The sequence below is a fragment of the Apium graveolens genome, chromosome 9, assembly GCF_009905375.1.
Source record: "Apium graveolens cultivar Ventura chromosome 9, ASM990537v1, whole genome shotgun sequence".
NCBI classification, from domain to species: domain Eukaryota; kingdom Viridiplantae; phylum Streptophyta; class Magnoliopsida; order Apiales; family Apiaceae; genus Apium; species Apium graveolens.
The window spans coordinates 129,024,575-129,043,673 of record NC_133655.1 but is presented as its reverse complement, the minus strand read 5'-3'; positions in this window follow the sequence as shown (position 1 = coordinate 129,043,673).

The following is a 19,099-nucleotide window of genomic DNA, read 5'->3' as shown; positions in this document are numbered from 1 at the left end:
GGTTGTAGTGCTAATTTGGTGTTTGGATGGTGTTGGAATAAATGCTCGTGAAAAGATCAGCTCAAATCAGCAAAAAGAAGAAAAGAATTCAGAATTTTATTCAGTAGAACGGCGCGCTCGCGCTAGACAAGCGCGCGGCCGCACCCAAAGAGTAAAAACTCATGGTAGCAGAATTTTGTTTATATTAGGATTTTGAGAGTTTGAAGCCCTGGTCAATTCTACAACATATAAATAAATAAATAAAGATGTTTTACATAAGGAGAGACGTAACAAAAGCTAAGGAAAAGGAATAAAGAAGACCGGAGAACACAATTCAACCAAGGTGAGGAAGATCTAGTTTATTCTCGTGATTCTTTGTTTAAGTTGTAATGTTGGATGCTAGTTTTCTTATTCTTGAACCTTTACTTGTGTTTCGTACTTGGTTTTATTAAGTATAAAGACTACGTTTATTATACCATGCTTTCATCGGAACCCACGTTGATGATGAATCCGATTATGGGCTAATTGTTATTGTGGGGTTCTAGCAGATTTATTTATGGATTTCTTTATTTAATTTATTTCGATGCCTTAGTGTGTGGTGATTGCATGATAGCCTAGTATTGGTTGTGCTTATTTGTCTTATGAGCGTCGTGAACTTATAACATAGTGTGTTAATTCTTAATAAAGCGAAAGTGAATTTAAGGATTTAGAACTTACCATGCTAGCATAAGTTCATGTGTTATTGTTATGCATGATTCATAGGTAATTTTAACCATCTTACTTGCCCTATGTAATCATAATAGATAACTTGTGCATTAAATCGTTATGTTGTCTAATTCTATAGACATATACGGTCTCAATATAATTGGTGTCTATTCAGATTCTATCTCTTTTATGGATATCTGGTAGTATGGTATTCGTACAACGAAAGTTGCCTTTTATCAGTTTTGTGTTATCTGATTAGTGTCATCACTATTACATGCTAAGGTTAAGAATGAAAAGGCTATTGAATGAAGTACTTAATGAAGTTAGAATCCCATGTTTGTGTCATATATTATTCAACTATATTTACTTTCTTTAGTTAATGTTCTTTAATATAATTCTCAATAGTTAATCGTAGTATAATCAAAACCCAAAGTTGTTATTCATCTTAGCATTGAATAATAGCCATATCATTATTGCATAAGTGCATAAATCAAAAAGTTAACCTAAACCAGTCTCTATGGGATCGAACTAGAAATAATTTTATATTACTTGTGAACGCGTATACTTGCGTAAATTTTAGCGCATGTTTAGCGACTAACAATGTGGCGCCCCAAAATCCGGGGTCAGGTATCTCGGAGGCCACGCCATCTAAACTACTACAAACCACATACCTCACACTACAATATATAAATACTCACACTTTACAACCCCACACTTATCACACACACACACTTACATGTTATTGTCTTGGATATGAACCATTCATAGCTAGAGTAATTCAACCATAAAGTGATAATTATTACAACCCAAAAGTAATTAAATCTTACCGGGGAGTAACCTTTAAGTAAGGCTAGTCCGTCGGTCAAATATACGTTTCTTGTTTATTACCTTACATAAGTCATACTTATAAATAAGATGAACTAAAAACAACTGAAAACCAATCCAGCTTATTCGGACTACCTGTGGTACAACACCAAACAATCTACGGACAGCTGGCCATTTCCTACCCATTTCCTAGTTGTGGTTCTCATGGTAGGCATCTTGATTCACTGTTGTGTTGTGTCAATCTAAGAAAACAAGTGTGAGCTATAATGCCCAGCATAATAATGTACACTATGAAAATGATATATGATAACTTACATAAAACATCATATATGATACTTATGTTTTATTCGAAATTAGTTTTCCTTGGTGATACACACCTTCTTATGAAAACAATTCTTTAAGGGATTTTATTATCCTGCGAATTCCTTAATAGTAAACCCAGCGCTTAGGCTTGGGTTACGGTATTGCATCGCAATTCCAATTGGAAGAATTAGGACACCCGTTGGAGCCACCACATACGATGATCAGTCGTAATTCGATAATAATAACCTTTTCTACTAGTAGAAGGAAGACACCTTCGTATCACGGTTATCACCCTTGCCGCATTCGGGCTACGTGTCCCATTTTTGGGTATACACATACTTCACAAGTTCCTGAGTACACAGAGTACCTTTGCCTACGGTACCTTTGGTAGTCCATCTAGCACACATAGTACCAGAGTCTACCCCTCCCTTGTCCTTTTAAAAAGAATTCTATCATATCTCGAGAACTCGAATCACATCGAAGTTCCCCAAGCGTTATGCTTGTTGATAGAAACAATTTATCTTACCAAGATATAAATGTATACATATATATACGTACTTCCAAAATTTTTGAAGGAAGTACTAAGGATGTGAGTTGACCGTTGTCAACCGATAATTAAATAAGGGGGAAATTTTTTTCCTTGAAATTATATTCAAAATATTAAATAAGTTGGGATAATATTCTCCGACGATCTGAAATTATTCGAATGATTTTCAAAAATCAGAAAGTAATTTAAATCCGGTTCTACAATTTTTAAATCATAAATAAACCCTTTAATAAATAATAAATAGTTGAATGATAATCGATAAATAATTAAACCTCGAAGGAGTTTACTTTTTAAAAGAATAAAATAATATTCCTCAACTAATTTATGTTTAATACATTAATAACTTTAATATTTAATCGAGATTGAAGTAAATATTTACTGGAGAATACTTCTCCTTAATAAATGAATAGTAAGTAAATATTTCTTGTCCAAATGATAAAGTATAGTTGAGGGAATACGATATTTGGAAATCGTTTTAATAAAAGCTCGAGGTGTTTAATATTGGTAAGTGGACGTTGAGTCCCTTTAAAACGTACTACTATGGACTTGTAATCATCCTATAATATCACCGAAATGATTCCCGGATTTTTATATTAAAATCCCAACCGACTCTCGGTCTTATTATAATACGTTACGCTTATAGCGGAATTAAACATTTCACGATATATACTTATCGTACAACATCGCTATATCATGCAAAAATTCAATAACTACGTATTATGGCAAACATGGTACTTATGCAATGATAATAAAACAATCATTTCACAACACAACAGTAAATGGAGTTGGGTTCGTAAACTTTCCTGGGTATCTCGAGGCGGAGGATGCTCTGGGTACCGCTCGGAAATCTATAATCATAAACACAATTTGTTTGGTTAGGTCCCGTTCTAATTTATGGCGACTCGCACTCATGCGCTACTTATTATGTACCCTATCAACTTATATTACCCTTATTATTCCTTGAAGTCCTTATTCACATCATGGTCGCTTCATTTTTCTAAGTATCTTAGGTTCATTTTCATTTTCGCCGTCGGCTCCGCTTATGGATTCTATGGTTTCTAATCGCGCGGTCTTGACTCCGATATTTTTATAAGTTTAAAAATCATTATTTTCACTTGAAATTTTTATGAAAGTTAGGAAACTAAAAATAATACTCTCTGTAAAAATTTCATGATTTATGAACATTCTTAAGTCGATCCTCTATATTTTCAAAGTTCGTAATTCGTAGCAGTTTTTATCGCGTAAATCACTTTTAGTAAAACGACCGTAACTTTTGATTCGTAAATCGGAATCAAGCGATTCAAGCACCTAAACGATCCTTATAACATTGTCTATCATAATCAAGGGTTATTTTTCAATAAAATACAGTTTAAATCTTCGGGACTTTCTGCAGAAACTTAAAGTTACGTTTTGTTCGTTTTAGCGAGATTACGTTTACGATCGGAGTTTTGTTTACGCCTTAAATCTTTATACTACCACCAACAATCATCATATCATCATCAACACACTAACTCCTCTCAAGAACATCATGTTCTTGAGGCAACAACAATCAACCTTGAATCTACTTAGCTAAACATCAAAATTTCAACAATATCACCTCTAAAACTAGGTTTGTAACTACATACTTAAAGGATCTTGAAATTGAAACTTAAATAAAGTTGGATCAAAGATTTTTACCTTTATTGAAATATTAAGATGTGTTCTTGAGGATGGTGGAGTATTGGGAGTGCTTGGTATGGTTTTTGGAACCTAAAACCACCATTAAAATCAAGAAACCAAAGAAGAGTTACTATTCATACTATTCATTCTCAACTTTCTTGATTTTATTACACCCATCAAACCTTGATAAAAAGAGATCAAAGAATTATCTTACCTTAGTTTGGTTGTTAGGAAGCTTGAGAATTAATGGAAGGATTTAACCATGTCTAGAACTTGAGATTTTGATTTTTGATGAAGAAAGCCGAATGAAAGAAATGAAGAAGGGGGAGAGAGTTTTATGCTTGCTTCCTTGGTTGCTTCTAGGAAATGGGATTGGTGATATCTTATATTGATTTAATATTCTCCTAGTATAGAATCCTAGGTTTATTCTTGTTACCAAATCCATGGACAAATCTAAGTAGCTTCCTAGTTTACAAGCTAAGCTACTTGTTTTAGCTTCCTTATCACACTATTTGATTAGCCTTGGTTGATCATCCTATATCTAGATCACTATTTGATAAAGTAACCATGATTACTTTCTTACCATGGTTAGTTAGTGTGTTACATTTATTTAATCGTTTACGTATTTGCTCGGTCGCTTAAACGTTTTCGTAATACTTCCTCGTAAATGGTTCGCGATGTAATTCTTTTCGCGTTTATTCCTTATGTTTTGAATTATCATACTTGGATATAAATCCGTAGGGTTTTAATCTTGTAATTATATTGGGATTCCCGTAATCCTCGATGAGTCGTAAATATGGTCATTTTTCAAAGTTCGTTTTCTTCGAAAACTAATAGCGTTTACATACACTCATTTGGTACGTATAATCATAATATCAACTCCAAAACTCATTTTCTCATGCACTACATAGTGTGGGTTCAAAAGTTTTTCCTGTCCATCAGGGTTACTATTCATTAAACGTTTTACAAGATCTCAAAAATTCGAGTTATTACAAACAACCCCCCTATAGTTGATTAAGGGTCTAACAATTGGTATCCGAGCTTGCTGTTAACGTACAAACAGTTTAAGATCTGAAAATCAATCAACAATGTCAGACAAAGAAGAAGAAACACAGAATCCAAAACCACCACCCCCAGCCACATCACAGATAAGCAGCAACATGAGTAGGTATGAAGCAATCAAGGTGCCAATCCTGAAGATACATGAAAATCCAATCTGGAAAGTCAGGATGGCCATGTGTTTGGAAGCCACCGATCCTGAATATCTAAACAAGATTTATGATGGTCCTCATAAACCAATGAAGGTAGTTGTTTCCGTTGTAGGAGAACCAGAGAAGATGATGGAGAAAGACATGAAGGACTATACTCCTGAAGTTCTCTCATATATTATGAAGGATGCTAAGGTCAGACACATCCTGTACAACAGTCTTGATAGTGTTATGTTCAATAGAGTTATTGGATGTAAGACAACAAAATAGATATGGGATGCTTTAGAAGTAAAGTGTCAATGTACAACTGCTATCAAGAAGAACATGAGGACAGTACTTACTCAAAAATATAATCACTTTGACTCAAGAGAACATGAGTCCTTAACTGAAATCTATGGAAGATTTCAGAAGTTGCTGAATGATTTATTCCTTGTCGATAAAGAATATGATTTGGAGGACTCAAACTTGAAGTTCCTACTTGCTCTCCCTGAAAAGTGGGACTTTAAAGTCACATCAATAAGGGATAACTATCAACTTGATGACACACCTCTAGATGAGATCTATGGAGTTCTGAAAACTCATGAACTAGAGATGAAGCAAAGAAGCAAGAGGAAAGGATCTAAATCTAGACCAGTTGCACTGAAAGTTGAAGAGAAGACAAAAGAGAAAGCTAGGAGGAAAAGCTACTCCAAAGGGAAATCCATGATTGCAAAGTCAGATACTGAATCATCAAATTCTGATGATGACTCAAATACTTATAATGAATCAGATACTGACAGTGATCATAATAACAATGAAGACATGGATCAAATGGCTACCCTACTTGTTAAAAGCTTCAAGAAGATGGTCTACAAGAACTTCAAAAAAGGGAGAAGATTTTCCAGAAAAGGTTCCAGTTTCTCAATTTCTGATAAGAGGAACAACTTAAGAAACACTGATTGGAAGGAATCAAGATCTGGGAAACTTGACGAGTCAAAAGAGAGATGTTTCAACTGTGATGGAATTGAACACTTTGCAGCTGACTGCAGAAAACCCAGAGCTGAGAAGAAATAAGCTTTAATCTCAAAGAAAAGAAACTGGGATGATTCGTCAGATTTAGATGATGGGATCAATTATGCTCTCATGGCAAATGCTGATGCTGATGCTAATAATGCTGAATTAAAGGTACCTCAGACTACTCTTGCTTTTGATACTGATGATATCTATGAATTAAGATTATTTATTAAGACTCTGCATGTTAGTTGTAGGGATCAAACCTTAGAGAGTAATAGAATCAAGAGTGAAAACTCTGTGTTAAAGAAAATGAATGATCACCTAGAAATTAAGTTGCTTTCCATGCTAGAAATTCAAAATGAAAGAGATAATATTGTTTATGTTAAAGAAAAATTGTTAGAAAAACATGCTTATCTAAAGAAGGAGTTTGATAGATAAAGAGAGGTCATTAATGTAAAATCTGGGATATACCGTGTAATTATTTTGCTAATAAATAATTATTATGTATGTTTAGTATTTATTCTCTGAATTATTTGTTAAGTGTTAAATGTGTTTGGATGTTTAAAAATAATATTAATTGAGTATTTTAATTTTTATATGTCCAAAATAAAATATAATTAATTGTCATATCTTCCTATTTATTTTTATGTTGATTTATGATTTTATAGGAAATATATGGATTTTATAAAAAAAAATTCCGAGTATTTAAAAACTATTTTATACAATCAGGAACCAACCGACGTCATCCGTTTTTCTGTTTTTATAACTCGAAACACTTCCGAGAACTCCTTCCTAACCTAATTGCAATATTCCGAGCATTTTCCATGTTTCAACTTTTTCGATCCGGAGTACGGTTTGTCCTGTGCGGGTCCCGGTGAAACATTTTCGATACATTATTCGTTACGGTAAATCAATAAAACTCGTATTTTTGATAAACGGGATCTTTTTATTAAACTATCATAATTATCACGTCGTAATACGTGTAACCAGGCGCTGAGACCAAGATCGCAGTACAAATTGTAATGATTTGGATAATTATCCCGAAAATCGGTACCGTTTGGATCAGTTTTTATAAATAAACGTACCATTTTATATCCGGAAAGATCCAACGGGATATTAATTTTCCGTAATTATAAATAGCCTTTACCGTATTTTATTTCGTATCGAAAATCATTTGCAAACAGTAATTATATAGTTTTTACAGAGAAAATTCATATATTCATAAACCTTTATGAAAATCAAACCAACAAATCGAGGTGTTAGTGATCTCTGTTTGGAAAGCTCGAGTAACTAAATCGAAGGTCTTGAGGAGTACTTTCAGAATCAGTGATCCATACACCTGCAGAAATCAAGGTTATTTTTCTATAATTTTTATTATTTTTGAATTATTTTAATTAAAATATGAATTTTTGTTCGGATGATTGTTCGAATGATTTGATGATTGCATGTTGTAGAGCTTGTTTTCCTGATGATTTTGATATATTATATGACTGATTTGGAGTTCAATAACATGTTCAAAATTGAGTTTGATTTTCGAATTTTGAAATTAGGGTTTATAACCCGTATGAATGTTCTTAATTGAAATTTAGGGCTTTTTGATCTAGGGGTTATTAGCTGTTGATATATAGTGGGTTGTGTTCCTTATGAAATTTGCAATCGATTGGTATATAGCTCGTTAACAGAGGATTCGTGAATCGAAGGGAGTTGTGATTTTAAGTTCACGTCCAGTTCGCCGGAAATCGGCGAACTTCTTGGCCAAATTCCGGCCAACTCAGGGATGGGTTGTGTGCTTTGATGGCATTGTTAGATTCCTGGTGTGGTATAGATCATATCTGGAGGTGGTGGTGGCCTGAGCATCCCTGAATCGTCTTCTTCGGTGAGACAGGGTATTTTCCGGCGACCCACCTGTAAAATTACAGTTTGATACCTAAACTTTTGGGGACGATGCAGTTTGGTCCCTGAAGTTTCTAGAGTTTGCACAAATAGGATTCCTGTTTTAAAAATGTTTACAAATCATATTTTCTATTTATTTTAATTATAAAAATTCATTTTTTTAATTTCTGAAAATTCCAAAAATTATTATTTTAATTCCAAAATTTATTTTTTATTCAAAAATAAATCTGAATTAATTAGTTAATTAATTTTAGTTAATAATTAATTGATTAATTGGTCAACTAATTCGAAAATTAATTGATTTAATTAATTATTAATTAATTTTAATTAATTATTTAATTAGATTTAATTATTTAAAAATGATTTAAAAATTTCAAAAAATAGTTTCGAGCTTTAAAATATTATTTTAAATTGTTTTCAAGGCTCGATAATTATTATAAAATTGTTTTGGAGCCAGATTTGGCCAACCGAACCCTGTTTATTGCTTTAAAATTTATCCAACGACCCGTTTTAATTCCGAAAATATTTTAAAAATCATTTTAAATACCCGAAAGCTTGTTTACAACCCGAGACTCCTTTATAAATAATATATCATTGATTGTTTGACGTGTTACGTGTTATATGTGATTTGTTGATTGATTATCGGTCTATATGTTCGGTGTTTACTTGTTTATTGCGTAACTCTCAATCCGTTAATCGGATTTGGGTAAAATAAAGGGTAGATAGTAGTGTGTATCGAATAAAATCGTATGAGTTGAATATTGATAGATGCTTATGATATGTGTGCAGAAGAGGCAAGGCGTAGGAAAGGGAAACAGATAGTCGAGGAATAGACGGTTGTAATTGGAAGTTAGTGCAGTATAGAAAGCTAGTACCAGGCAAGTGTTCTGAACTTTCTCGAGATATATTATAGTTGATTGATAGTCCTTTTTTATATTGCAAGTGCTTTGAAGCACTGAACCCTAAACCCTGATTCCAGTTATTGATCTTGAGCCGTAAACCTTATTCTTTCTAAACCATTGATTGTTGTATACCCAAATATGAACCATAAATATACGATACTACTCCACAAATACATACAAACTAAATACCAAATACTGAACCGGATTACTAACATATTCAAACCATTCTACCTTATGCTTTGAGAGACGAAATCCTTGAAACCTTGAAATGTTGATTCCTTTGTTATCCAATTCTTTCATTACTTAATAGCCAAGCTTTGAAATTGCCACATTAATCCTTTGTGAAGATTGAAACCATTTTATTATCAAACATCCATTGTTATTTATGATTCTGTTTATTGCTTTACATTGTTTATTCTGTTATCATGTTATAATTGGATTGTTTTTATAAAATTGTGGACCAGATTCGTGGTCAGACCATATTAATGGTCAAGTTAGGCCAATGTGTGCCTTAGATCCAGTAGTTAGAGTAGTGCTGTGTGCTTTGCTCGGGGTTAGTGCGTGAGTGATCAGCAGCCTAACCTTGTTTTTTTTTAAAAAATAAAAATATAATATCCAATTCTAAATAATAATTCATTGTTCACTTGATATCATAACCTTTTCCACTTGATGATCATTATTCGCAGTCTTGTCATTGAGACTTGCTGAGCTAGTTAGCTCATTTGTGCGATGTTGTTAATGTTCTTTTCCAGTTAAGAAGGAACCAGTTGGTAGCTAGAGCTAGGGGTCTAGATTGATCGAGTTAATCTAGCAGGCATCTTTTGGGATAATTTAAGTTTTTAAAAGTTTGTAATAATGTTAAATACCCAGTTCTGAGTTTGAATAATTGGGATTTGGACGTTTGTAATATAAAGTGTGTGTGTGGCTTGTGTACATACTTTAACCTATTGCGGTCCGTGGTAGTTGGTAAGTAGGGTCACTGCATATTATTATTATCTTTATTATTCATATAAGCAGGTATAAATAAGGTGTGTGTGTGGACCCCAAACTTCTGACCCAGGTTTGGAGGGCACCACAGGTTTGGTATCAGAGCTACATGTTATAAGTCACTAACACAAGCCTAGGTTGACGGGAATGGGTAGAGGGTTAGGATTAGAAGTAAGGAATAGAAAAATAGAACATCGAGAGGTTGAGTGCTATGACATAATAGGTATTAGTATGATTCACGTCGTGGTTCGAGATTCTTATATTGTGATATGATTTCAGATAGCAGCGATGGCCGACTCTTTAATCCCCGTATCAGCTGATCGCTTAGAGCCCTCAGTTGGAGTACCATCTTCAGATCCATGTCCTGTTGTTCCACCAGCGTTGGCTATTTTACCTCCACCTGTGTTACAGCCCGAACCATTGTAGGCTATTCCACCCCCAGGCATGAGGCCACCTATCAAAAGACCCCCACCTACTGATTCAGGCTTTACTGGTCATTCAGTTACAGGTGTACCTTTCCAGTTCTCTTCCTATCATGTCCCATATCATCAGTTTGAGGCTTGCCTTATGGAGCAGCGATTCTTACAGGGCCAGATTCAGGTGTTGTTACATATCATGCGTACCAGAGAGGTTGGGAGTGGTGAGAGGCGACTCAGAGAGAGGCTCTAGGTGTTTCGTAGAGCAGCTGCTGTAACACCCCCAGATCCGGGGTCGGGGATCCGGATCGTCACGGTCTTTCTTTCCAAAATATCACTTCACTTAATTAATAATAAATAACCTTATGCTGTGACCCCACACTAACACACACCACAACCCGTTATAGTCTCAGAGATGAAATTTAAATAAGTACAAGTCTTTGAATCCACAATTTAAAAGTTATTACAACCCAAAATGATTACTTGATAAATTTACAGTTAATTGCCATTATCTGCCACAAGTTATAATTATACATAATTGATTCTCAAAAGTAGATGGTCTGATCTACAATAGGTCTACCTCTGCAGCTATAGCAGCTACAACATCAACGGGAAGACGCGGAACGCTTCCCACGCGCTTGCGCTGGGTCTGCTGGAGTCTGGCCATCTTTCCTAACTGTTGTTGTGTGATGAAAGAAGAAAGCAAGGGTGAGCAGCAAGCCCACCAAAATAATATGTATAAAGATTAACAATATATGAGCCTTCTCATAGCACTCATGAAAGTCTTGGTCAAAAGAAATGAACCAAGTTGATATCTTAATGCGATGAAGTCGCAAAATATTCAGTATGTATATATATACATATATACTTTTCAAAATATGGGAAGTCCTCTTCCATGCATAATATACACAGAGTTCCAGTGTATAACTGTATAAAAATATCGTTGCAAGGTGATCTCATATATCTAACCTTGTCTCAACGTTTTTCTGAAAATCTTTGTCATGCATAAGATAATCATTTACTAGATATAAGTTTAAAAGATGAAGTTACAAGATACCCCAATATACTTATATCTTTCCCAAATACTACTTGAACTACCACCGTTCAAGTTATAATTAGTTTCAAAAGTTCATCCCACTGATGAGACCACAAGATAAGACTTGAATAGATTCAATCTTTGAAATATTATTAAAGGAAATGAAGTTAGGATATACTTCATTAAGTTCTGATATATATATATATATATATTCACATATACATCTTCTTTATACATTTCCTGAAAACCTCTGTCATGTAAAGTATGAACAGAGTTGCAATATCCAATAAATTTGGAAGGAAAAGAATTTTGGCATAAACCAGATATCTTGCTGATCAGGCAAAGATACCAATAAGTAACCTTTTCTACTAGTAGATGGATGAATCCCCCACCGGTCATCACCCTGGCCACATAAGGACCTTGTGCTGGACCGCCACCCGGCCTCTTACGCGTTGATGGACTGCCACCCAGCCACTTACACAATAATAGACCGTACCCCGGCCTGTCGCTTATGCCGACTCAATTAGATGGGCTTACTTCCCGAACATTGGGCAAGTAATCAATTCATTTATCAAAACAGCAACCTTGTTGCGAATATAAAATACACCATAGAGCCGGATCCCTCAGGTTTTGAGCGAGTATTTAAATCCCCTTAAAAGGAAGATCTTAAATATAAAAATGAGTTTTGGGATCCGCTCTAACTTTTAAAAATCATTTTGAAGACTCGAAAACACTTTATAGAGTGTTTGGAGTAAAGCTGATTTAATGAAGTAAATCAGTCCCCAGAATATTAGAAAATATCTGAATATTATTATTTAAATAATATTCCCATAAAGAATAATCTTTATAAAAATAATTGAAGTAGAAGTATTAAAACTTATACTTGAAACGAGTATTAAATAACCAAAGATATACTTATATGAAAGTATTATCTTTATTTGAATAATCGAAAATAAGTTTGATTATTGACATCTTATTCTTTAATAAAATAAAGAATATACCTCAACAAATAATCGAAGTCATAGATCCTCAAATGAATATTCAAATAATATTCATTAAATAATATAAACTGAGTCATAAGCCTTCGAATGAATATTCAATTAATATTCAATAAATAATATAAAAGAGTCATAAGCCCTCGAATGAATATTCAAATAATATTCAATAAATAATATAAAAGAGTCATGAGCCCTCGAATGAATATTCAAATAATATTCAATAAATAATATAAAAGAGTCATAAGCCCTCGAATAATATTCGAAATAATATTCAATAATAAAATAAAGTTAAAGTTATCGAATAAACCTTATTCGATTAATAGTTTGGAAAACTATAACCATATATATATATATATAAATATATATATATAAATATATATATATATATATATATATATCCATATCCATATATACAAAATCTACTCGGGATCCTCGACTCCCGGTTTTAGAAAATATTTTCACTTTTGGGTCCCTATACTAAGGGTATATGCAAGTTACCGCTATCCTCTAGCATAGGTATTATGCAACTATAAGCATTGAAATCAACAGATAGATAACCAGATTACGAAACAGACATGCATATATACCATATTAGCATGCTCCAATATATCGCAAAATTTGCTAATAACAATCATGCAATATCACAAGATAATGCATATACATATATTTACATCACAACAACAGTATAACGGGTAGAAAACTTGCCTGAGCGACTGGGGGTTACGAATGGCTCGGGACGAGTCTGGTAACCTATAAACAACAAGTAAGTTGGAATTAAACCAAAGTCACTTGTAAATCTATACTTTAACTAACTTAGTCTCTAACGCTTGTTTTGCGCTTACTGATTCTCTTAAGTCACTCGAGTACCCTCGGCTCCACCATTTTTAATAATTTAACCTTTATGAGTTTTAAAGCGATTCCTTCGCGAGTGTCTTATCAACTGCCTAACACAGTTACCATAAATGTTTCATACATTAATTAACCCTTTTTGGTCCTTAACCTATGTTTCAAAGTAAGGCGAGGGGAAAAGTTTCGTTCGCGAAACGCCGTTACTTGAAACGGTCGTTTCTCCTAAACCGTGCATCGGAATCGAACGAACTACATATCAAAACGAAGCTCGTAACATGAGCTATCTAAAAATGGCAGTGGTCATATTTTAGCAGGGGGTTCTCGGGTCCTAATGTTATGAACAAAAGCAGTCTAAAGTAAATCAGACATTACGACGGCTATGTTTACGCGATTTCCCAATTTTAAACCAATTCAAAACAACCACAATTCAACCACATATCATTCATACAACCAACATCCATCCATACCATACTAAAACAGCCCCAACAATTCAATATTTCCAATTCATACTTATTTCTCAATTATGAACTAAGAGTTTACTTAAGTTCATTAACTAATAACCAAGATTTCCAACTCCAAAAATATCACAAAATCAACCAATCTCTAAACACACAATAATCATGCCTCTCACCAACTAAACTACTCATAACAAGCTCTAAACATGATTACACACCCATTACACTAACCCATCATCTAAACATTAGGAAATCTAAACAACAAAACTTAAAACTAAGACCAAGAAGAGTTATACCTTCCTTGAAGCTTTTAATCCATGAAAGGTCCTTGGAATGCCCATGGAAGCCTCAATCTAACCTCCTACAAGCTTGTTCTTTCAAAGAAATCAAGAACACAAAAATTAATTTCAAGAAAGTACTATTCACCATCTTCTTGAATGATTTATAGGAAATGCTAGGAAAGGATTTTGAAGCTAAGATTTCTAGGAAGTATGTAACTTAACTAGGAGAAGCTAGGATAATTACCTTGTAAAATGGCAAGTGGAGGAGCTTGGACTTCCCAATTCTTAAGAAAGAAGCCGAGAGCTTCATGAAGAAATGGAAGGTTTGGTGTTTTGTGATTTGTTTTGCTTGGTTGGTTGCTTTTTGTCTTGTTTTTTTGGTTAATTCCCTTTGTAGCCTTGACTTTGTGTGGTTAATATTCCACCACATTTCCTTCCCTCTTATGTCATGCTTGCATCATCCTCATGATGTCATCCTCCCCTCCTTGACCTCTTCTCATTGGTTGGGTGACATCATCCTCTCTAATCCCTTTGATTAACTTCCTAATTGTTTGCCTAATGACCGCTGATCTGTTATACGGTTCGCTTAACTTTCGTTTTCGTTTATCGTTTGAGGGATCATACCCGGGATCTTATTACTTAGGTTCCCTTAACCTTTCTCAATACATTATATTCCTTTTTATGATCCTCTCTTATAATCCTTTAATTTAAATCCTTTTTATTCTGTTACCTTTTTCTCAATTCTTTCCGTATCTAGTGGATTTCCGGGAAAAATCAAAGTGTTCGGAAATTGGATTCTGACGATCTTTACATATACTTATATACCACATAGAGTACTAATAATATCCCAGAAGATCAATAACAGAACCCCTACGTAGTGTGGCATGAAAAGTTTTCTCATTCATCAAAAACACTATTCATAAGGGTTTCAAAAATTTCCCAAAAATTGGGGTTATTACAGCTGCTGTGAGGATTACTGAGGCTACTCATGAGGACATCACCCCTGATTTTCTAGTAGAGTGGGCTAACTGGGTTCTAGAGGAGCTTGAGGAGATTGGAGGTCCAGACTTGCCATGGGTCAGAGATCCAGAGATAGAGATGTTGATCAGAGTTGTATGGTGATGTAGTATGTATAGTAGTGTGTAGTATGTATCAGTAGAGTTTTGAGTTGTATTTATAGACTAGATATGCTGACTAGTGAGTAGGTTTGTTGTACCCCTTTTTGCTTTTACTTCCGAAGCGTCTTTATGCTTGTACTACCTAAAACTTTTGATCTATATATATCAGTACCTTTTCCTTTCCAGCATTGTCATCTACTTTACTGCACCTGTTTTACTTTACCTTATTTATTTATTGCACCAGTTATACCCCTGTGATACCATGTACCCTGTTCCCTTAACTGTTTATATTCTGTAAAGAAGCATGCAATTTACTTAGTTCAACTGTTACAACTGTTTTCAAAAAAAAAGAAAGAGATATTTCTGTTTTACAAAACTTTTCTTCTATGCAAAGGATTTGATTTAAAAGCTAAATAAGTTGTTTGATTCTTTACAGAAAAATGCCTCCCAGAAGAAATACCCGCACCAACACTCAGAATGAAGAAACCAACAACAACAACAATAACAACCAAGATGACATAAACCAGAATGTAAACCCATGAACCATATACCTAGCAATAACCCAGATTCTTCAAATCTTGGCCCAACAAACAGTTCACCTGGCACAACAACAACAGAGACAGACCAATCCCCAGGTAACTTTCAAAACTTTTTAGGCAGTAAACCCACCAGAATTCAAGGGTTCCCTAGATCCGATTGAAGCAAATATTTGGTTAAAGGAAATAGAGAAGTCATTTGCTTTAGTGAAAGTGAAGGAAGAACAGAAGGTTGAGTTTGCGAGTTATTATTTGAAGAATGAGGCCACCTATTGGTGGGAGACTGTGAAGACATTGGAAGGTACAGATGTTATTACTTGGGAGAGGTTCAAGGAATTGTTTTTAGAAAAATATTTTCCCCAGTTTGTTCAGGACTAGATGGTGCTGAAGTTTTTAGAGTTAAAGCAAGAAAATATGTCGGTGGCGGATTATGAGAGTAAGTTTGAAGAGTTGTCAAGGTATGTGCCGTCATATGTGGATACTGACAGGAAGATGGCTAAAAGATTCCAGCAAGGTCTGAAGCCATTGATCAGAGGGAAGGTAGCCATTTTTTAATTGGATACCTATGCAGGAGTTGTACAGAAGGCCATGATTACAGAGACAGAGAGTGAGATGTCACAGAAGGAAAAAGAAAGAAAGAAGAGGAAATTTGAAGGGAATGAAGGTCAGTCACAACCAGGGAAGTTTCCAAATTTTAAGAAGGGCAAGTTTCAGCCAGGGAGAAATTTTAATTTCAGGAGGCAAAATGCAGGCGACGGAGGCCAGGGCAACCGTCCAGTCAATATGAATCAGCCGAATCAGTTAAGGTTAACTTTTCCAGATTGTTAGGTATGTGGGAAGAAATATGGGGGAGTTTGTAACAAGTTGAATGTACTTTGTTTCAAGTGTAATCAGAAAGGGCACTATTCGAGGGAGTGCCGAAATCAGCCAGCGAGAGAGCCAACAAATAAGGATCAGCCTATCCGGAATCCAGCAGTTAAGGTTTCAGCGATTGGATTTACATGCTTTAAATATGGAAAGCCAGGACATATAGCCAGGGATTGCAAGACACCAGCCCCAATCAGTAATGCGTTGAGAATTATGGGATCTACCCCAGTAGTAAATGAGACTCCAAGGGCTAGAGTTTTCTATATGTCTATGAAGCACGCTATCCAGGATACTGATGTCGTGGCAGGTACGCTTAATGTGAATTCTTTATGTGCCAAAGTGTTAGTAGATTCGGGAGCAACTCGATCGTTTGTCTCACAAGATTTTTTTAGTAAGTTAAATTGTCCAATTGAGTATTTAAATGAAATAATGACTGTAGAATTGGCAAATCAAGAACGTGTATCTGTTAATCAAGTTTGTGGAAATTGTGAGATTGAGATTTCTGGCTGTAAGTTTTGTGTAGATTTGATACCATTTAAGTTAGGGGAATTTGACTTTATCTTATGAATGGATTGGTTATCTAAGCACGATGCCCAGATAGATTGTCGAAATAAGAAGGTAATGGTGAAGACGCCAGACGGGAGGATAGTAACGTTTAAGGGCCATAAGCAAGCAAAGAAGTTTCTAACGATGATTTAAGCCAAGAAGTTATTACGACAAGGATGCGAGCATTTCGTTGCATATGTGATTGATAGAAGTCAGGAGCCAGCAAAACTTGAAGATATTCCAGTAGTTAATGAATTTCCAGACGTGTTTCCCGATGAGTTACCAGGACTTCCTCCAGATAGAGAAATTAAATTTGTAATCGACTTAGCACCTGGAACGGAACCAGTATCCAAGGCCCCGTACAGAATGGCGCCCGTTGAGATGAAGGAACTAGAAAAGGAATTGCAAGAGTTGCTAGAGAAAGGAGTAATCAGACCCAGTGTATCCTCGTGGGGTGCACCGGTACTATTTGTCAAGAAGAAGGATGGAAGCATGAGACTGTGCATCGACTATAGGGAGCTCAGCAAGCTTACAATCAAGAGAAAGTATCCGTTACCTAGAATTGATGATTTATTTGACCAATTGAAAGGAGCTAAGTACTTCTCCAAGATTAATTTGAGATCAGGATATCATCAACTAAAGATTAAGCCAGAAGATATACCAAAGACAGCTTTCAGAACAAGGTATGGACATTATGAATTTTTAGTGATGTCTTTTGGATTGACCAATGCCCCGGCAGCATTTATGGACTTGATGAACAGAATTTTCAAGAAATACTTGGACAAGTTTGTTATTGTGTTTATAGACGATATTTTGATATATTCAAAGACGGAAGAGGATCATGTAGAAGATTTAAGAACAACTTTAGAGATTTTAGGGAAAAGAAATTATATGCTAAATTCTCGAAGTGTGAGTTTTGGCTACAGGAAGTTCAGTTCTTAGGACACATAGTCAGTAATGAAGGGATCAAAGTGGACCCAGCAAATATTGAGGCAATTACCAATTGGGAAAGATCGAGAACACCAACAGAAGTAAGAAGCTTCTTGGGATTAACGGGATATTATCGTCGATTCATTCAAAATTTCTCTAGGACTGCAACACCATTAACGAAGCTTACACGAAAGAATGAAAAGTTTATATGGAACGATAAATGTGAAGAAAGTTTTCAGGAATTGAAGTGAAAATTAATCACGACACCTGTTTTGTCACTTCCAGATGATCAAAGAAATTTCGTAATCTATAGCGATGCTTCTCATAAAGGACTCGGATGCGTTCTGATGCAGCACGATAAGGTGATTGCGTATGCGTCAAGGCAACTGAAACCAGACGAACAAAAATATCCTACTCATGATTTGGAGCTAGCAGCCATAGTTTTTGCTTTGAAAATTTGGAGACATTATCTTTATGGAGAAAAATGCGAGATTTACACGGATCATAAAAGCTTGAAGAACATATTCACACAGAAGGAGCTTAATATGAGACAAAGGAGGTGGTTAGAGTTGATTTAGGACTATGACTGCACGATTAACTATCATCCCGGTAAAGCAAATGTTGTAGTGGACGCATTAAGTCGGAAAGAAAAGTTAAATGTATTATCAGTACCCGAAGAGATATATAAGGAATTTCAGAAATTGGAATTGGAAATTAGAATTTTCAAGCCTGATGAAGCAAAAGTGTATAGTATGACTTTCCAGCCGAAGTTGTTAGAGAAGATAAAGAAGTGTCAAGAAGAAGTAATGGATCAGGACATAAATCGTTTGGTAGGTGAAGAATTGTGCACATAAAAGGACGATCAAGGTATTCTTAGATTTTCTTCTAGAATTTGGATTCCACCAGTAACGGAGTTGAAGAATGAAATTTTACAGGAAGCTCATAGTTCAAGGTATTCAATCCATCCAGGGAGTACCAAGATGTACAGAGATTTAAAGGAAAATTATTGGTGGCCAGATATGAAGAGGGTAATTGCGGAATGGGTTAGCAGATGTCATACATGTCA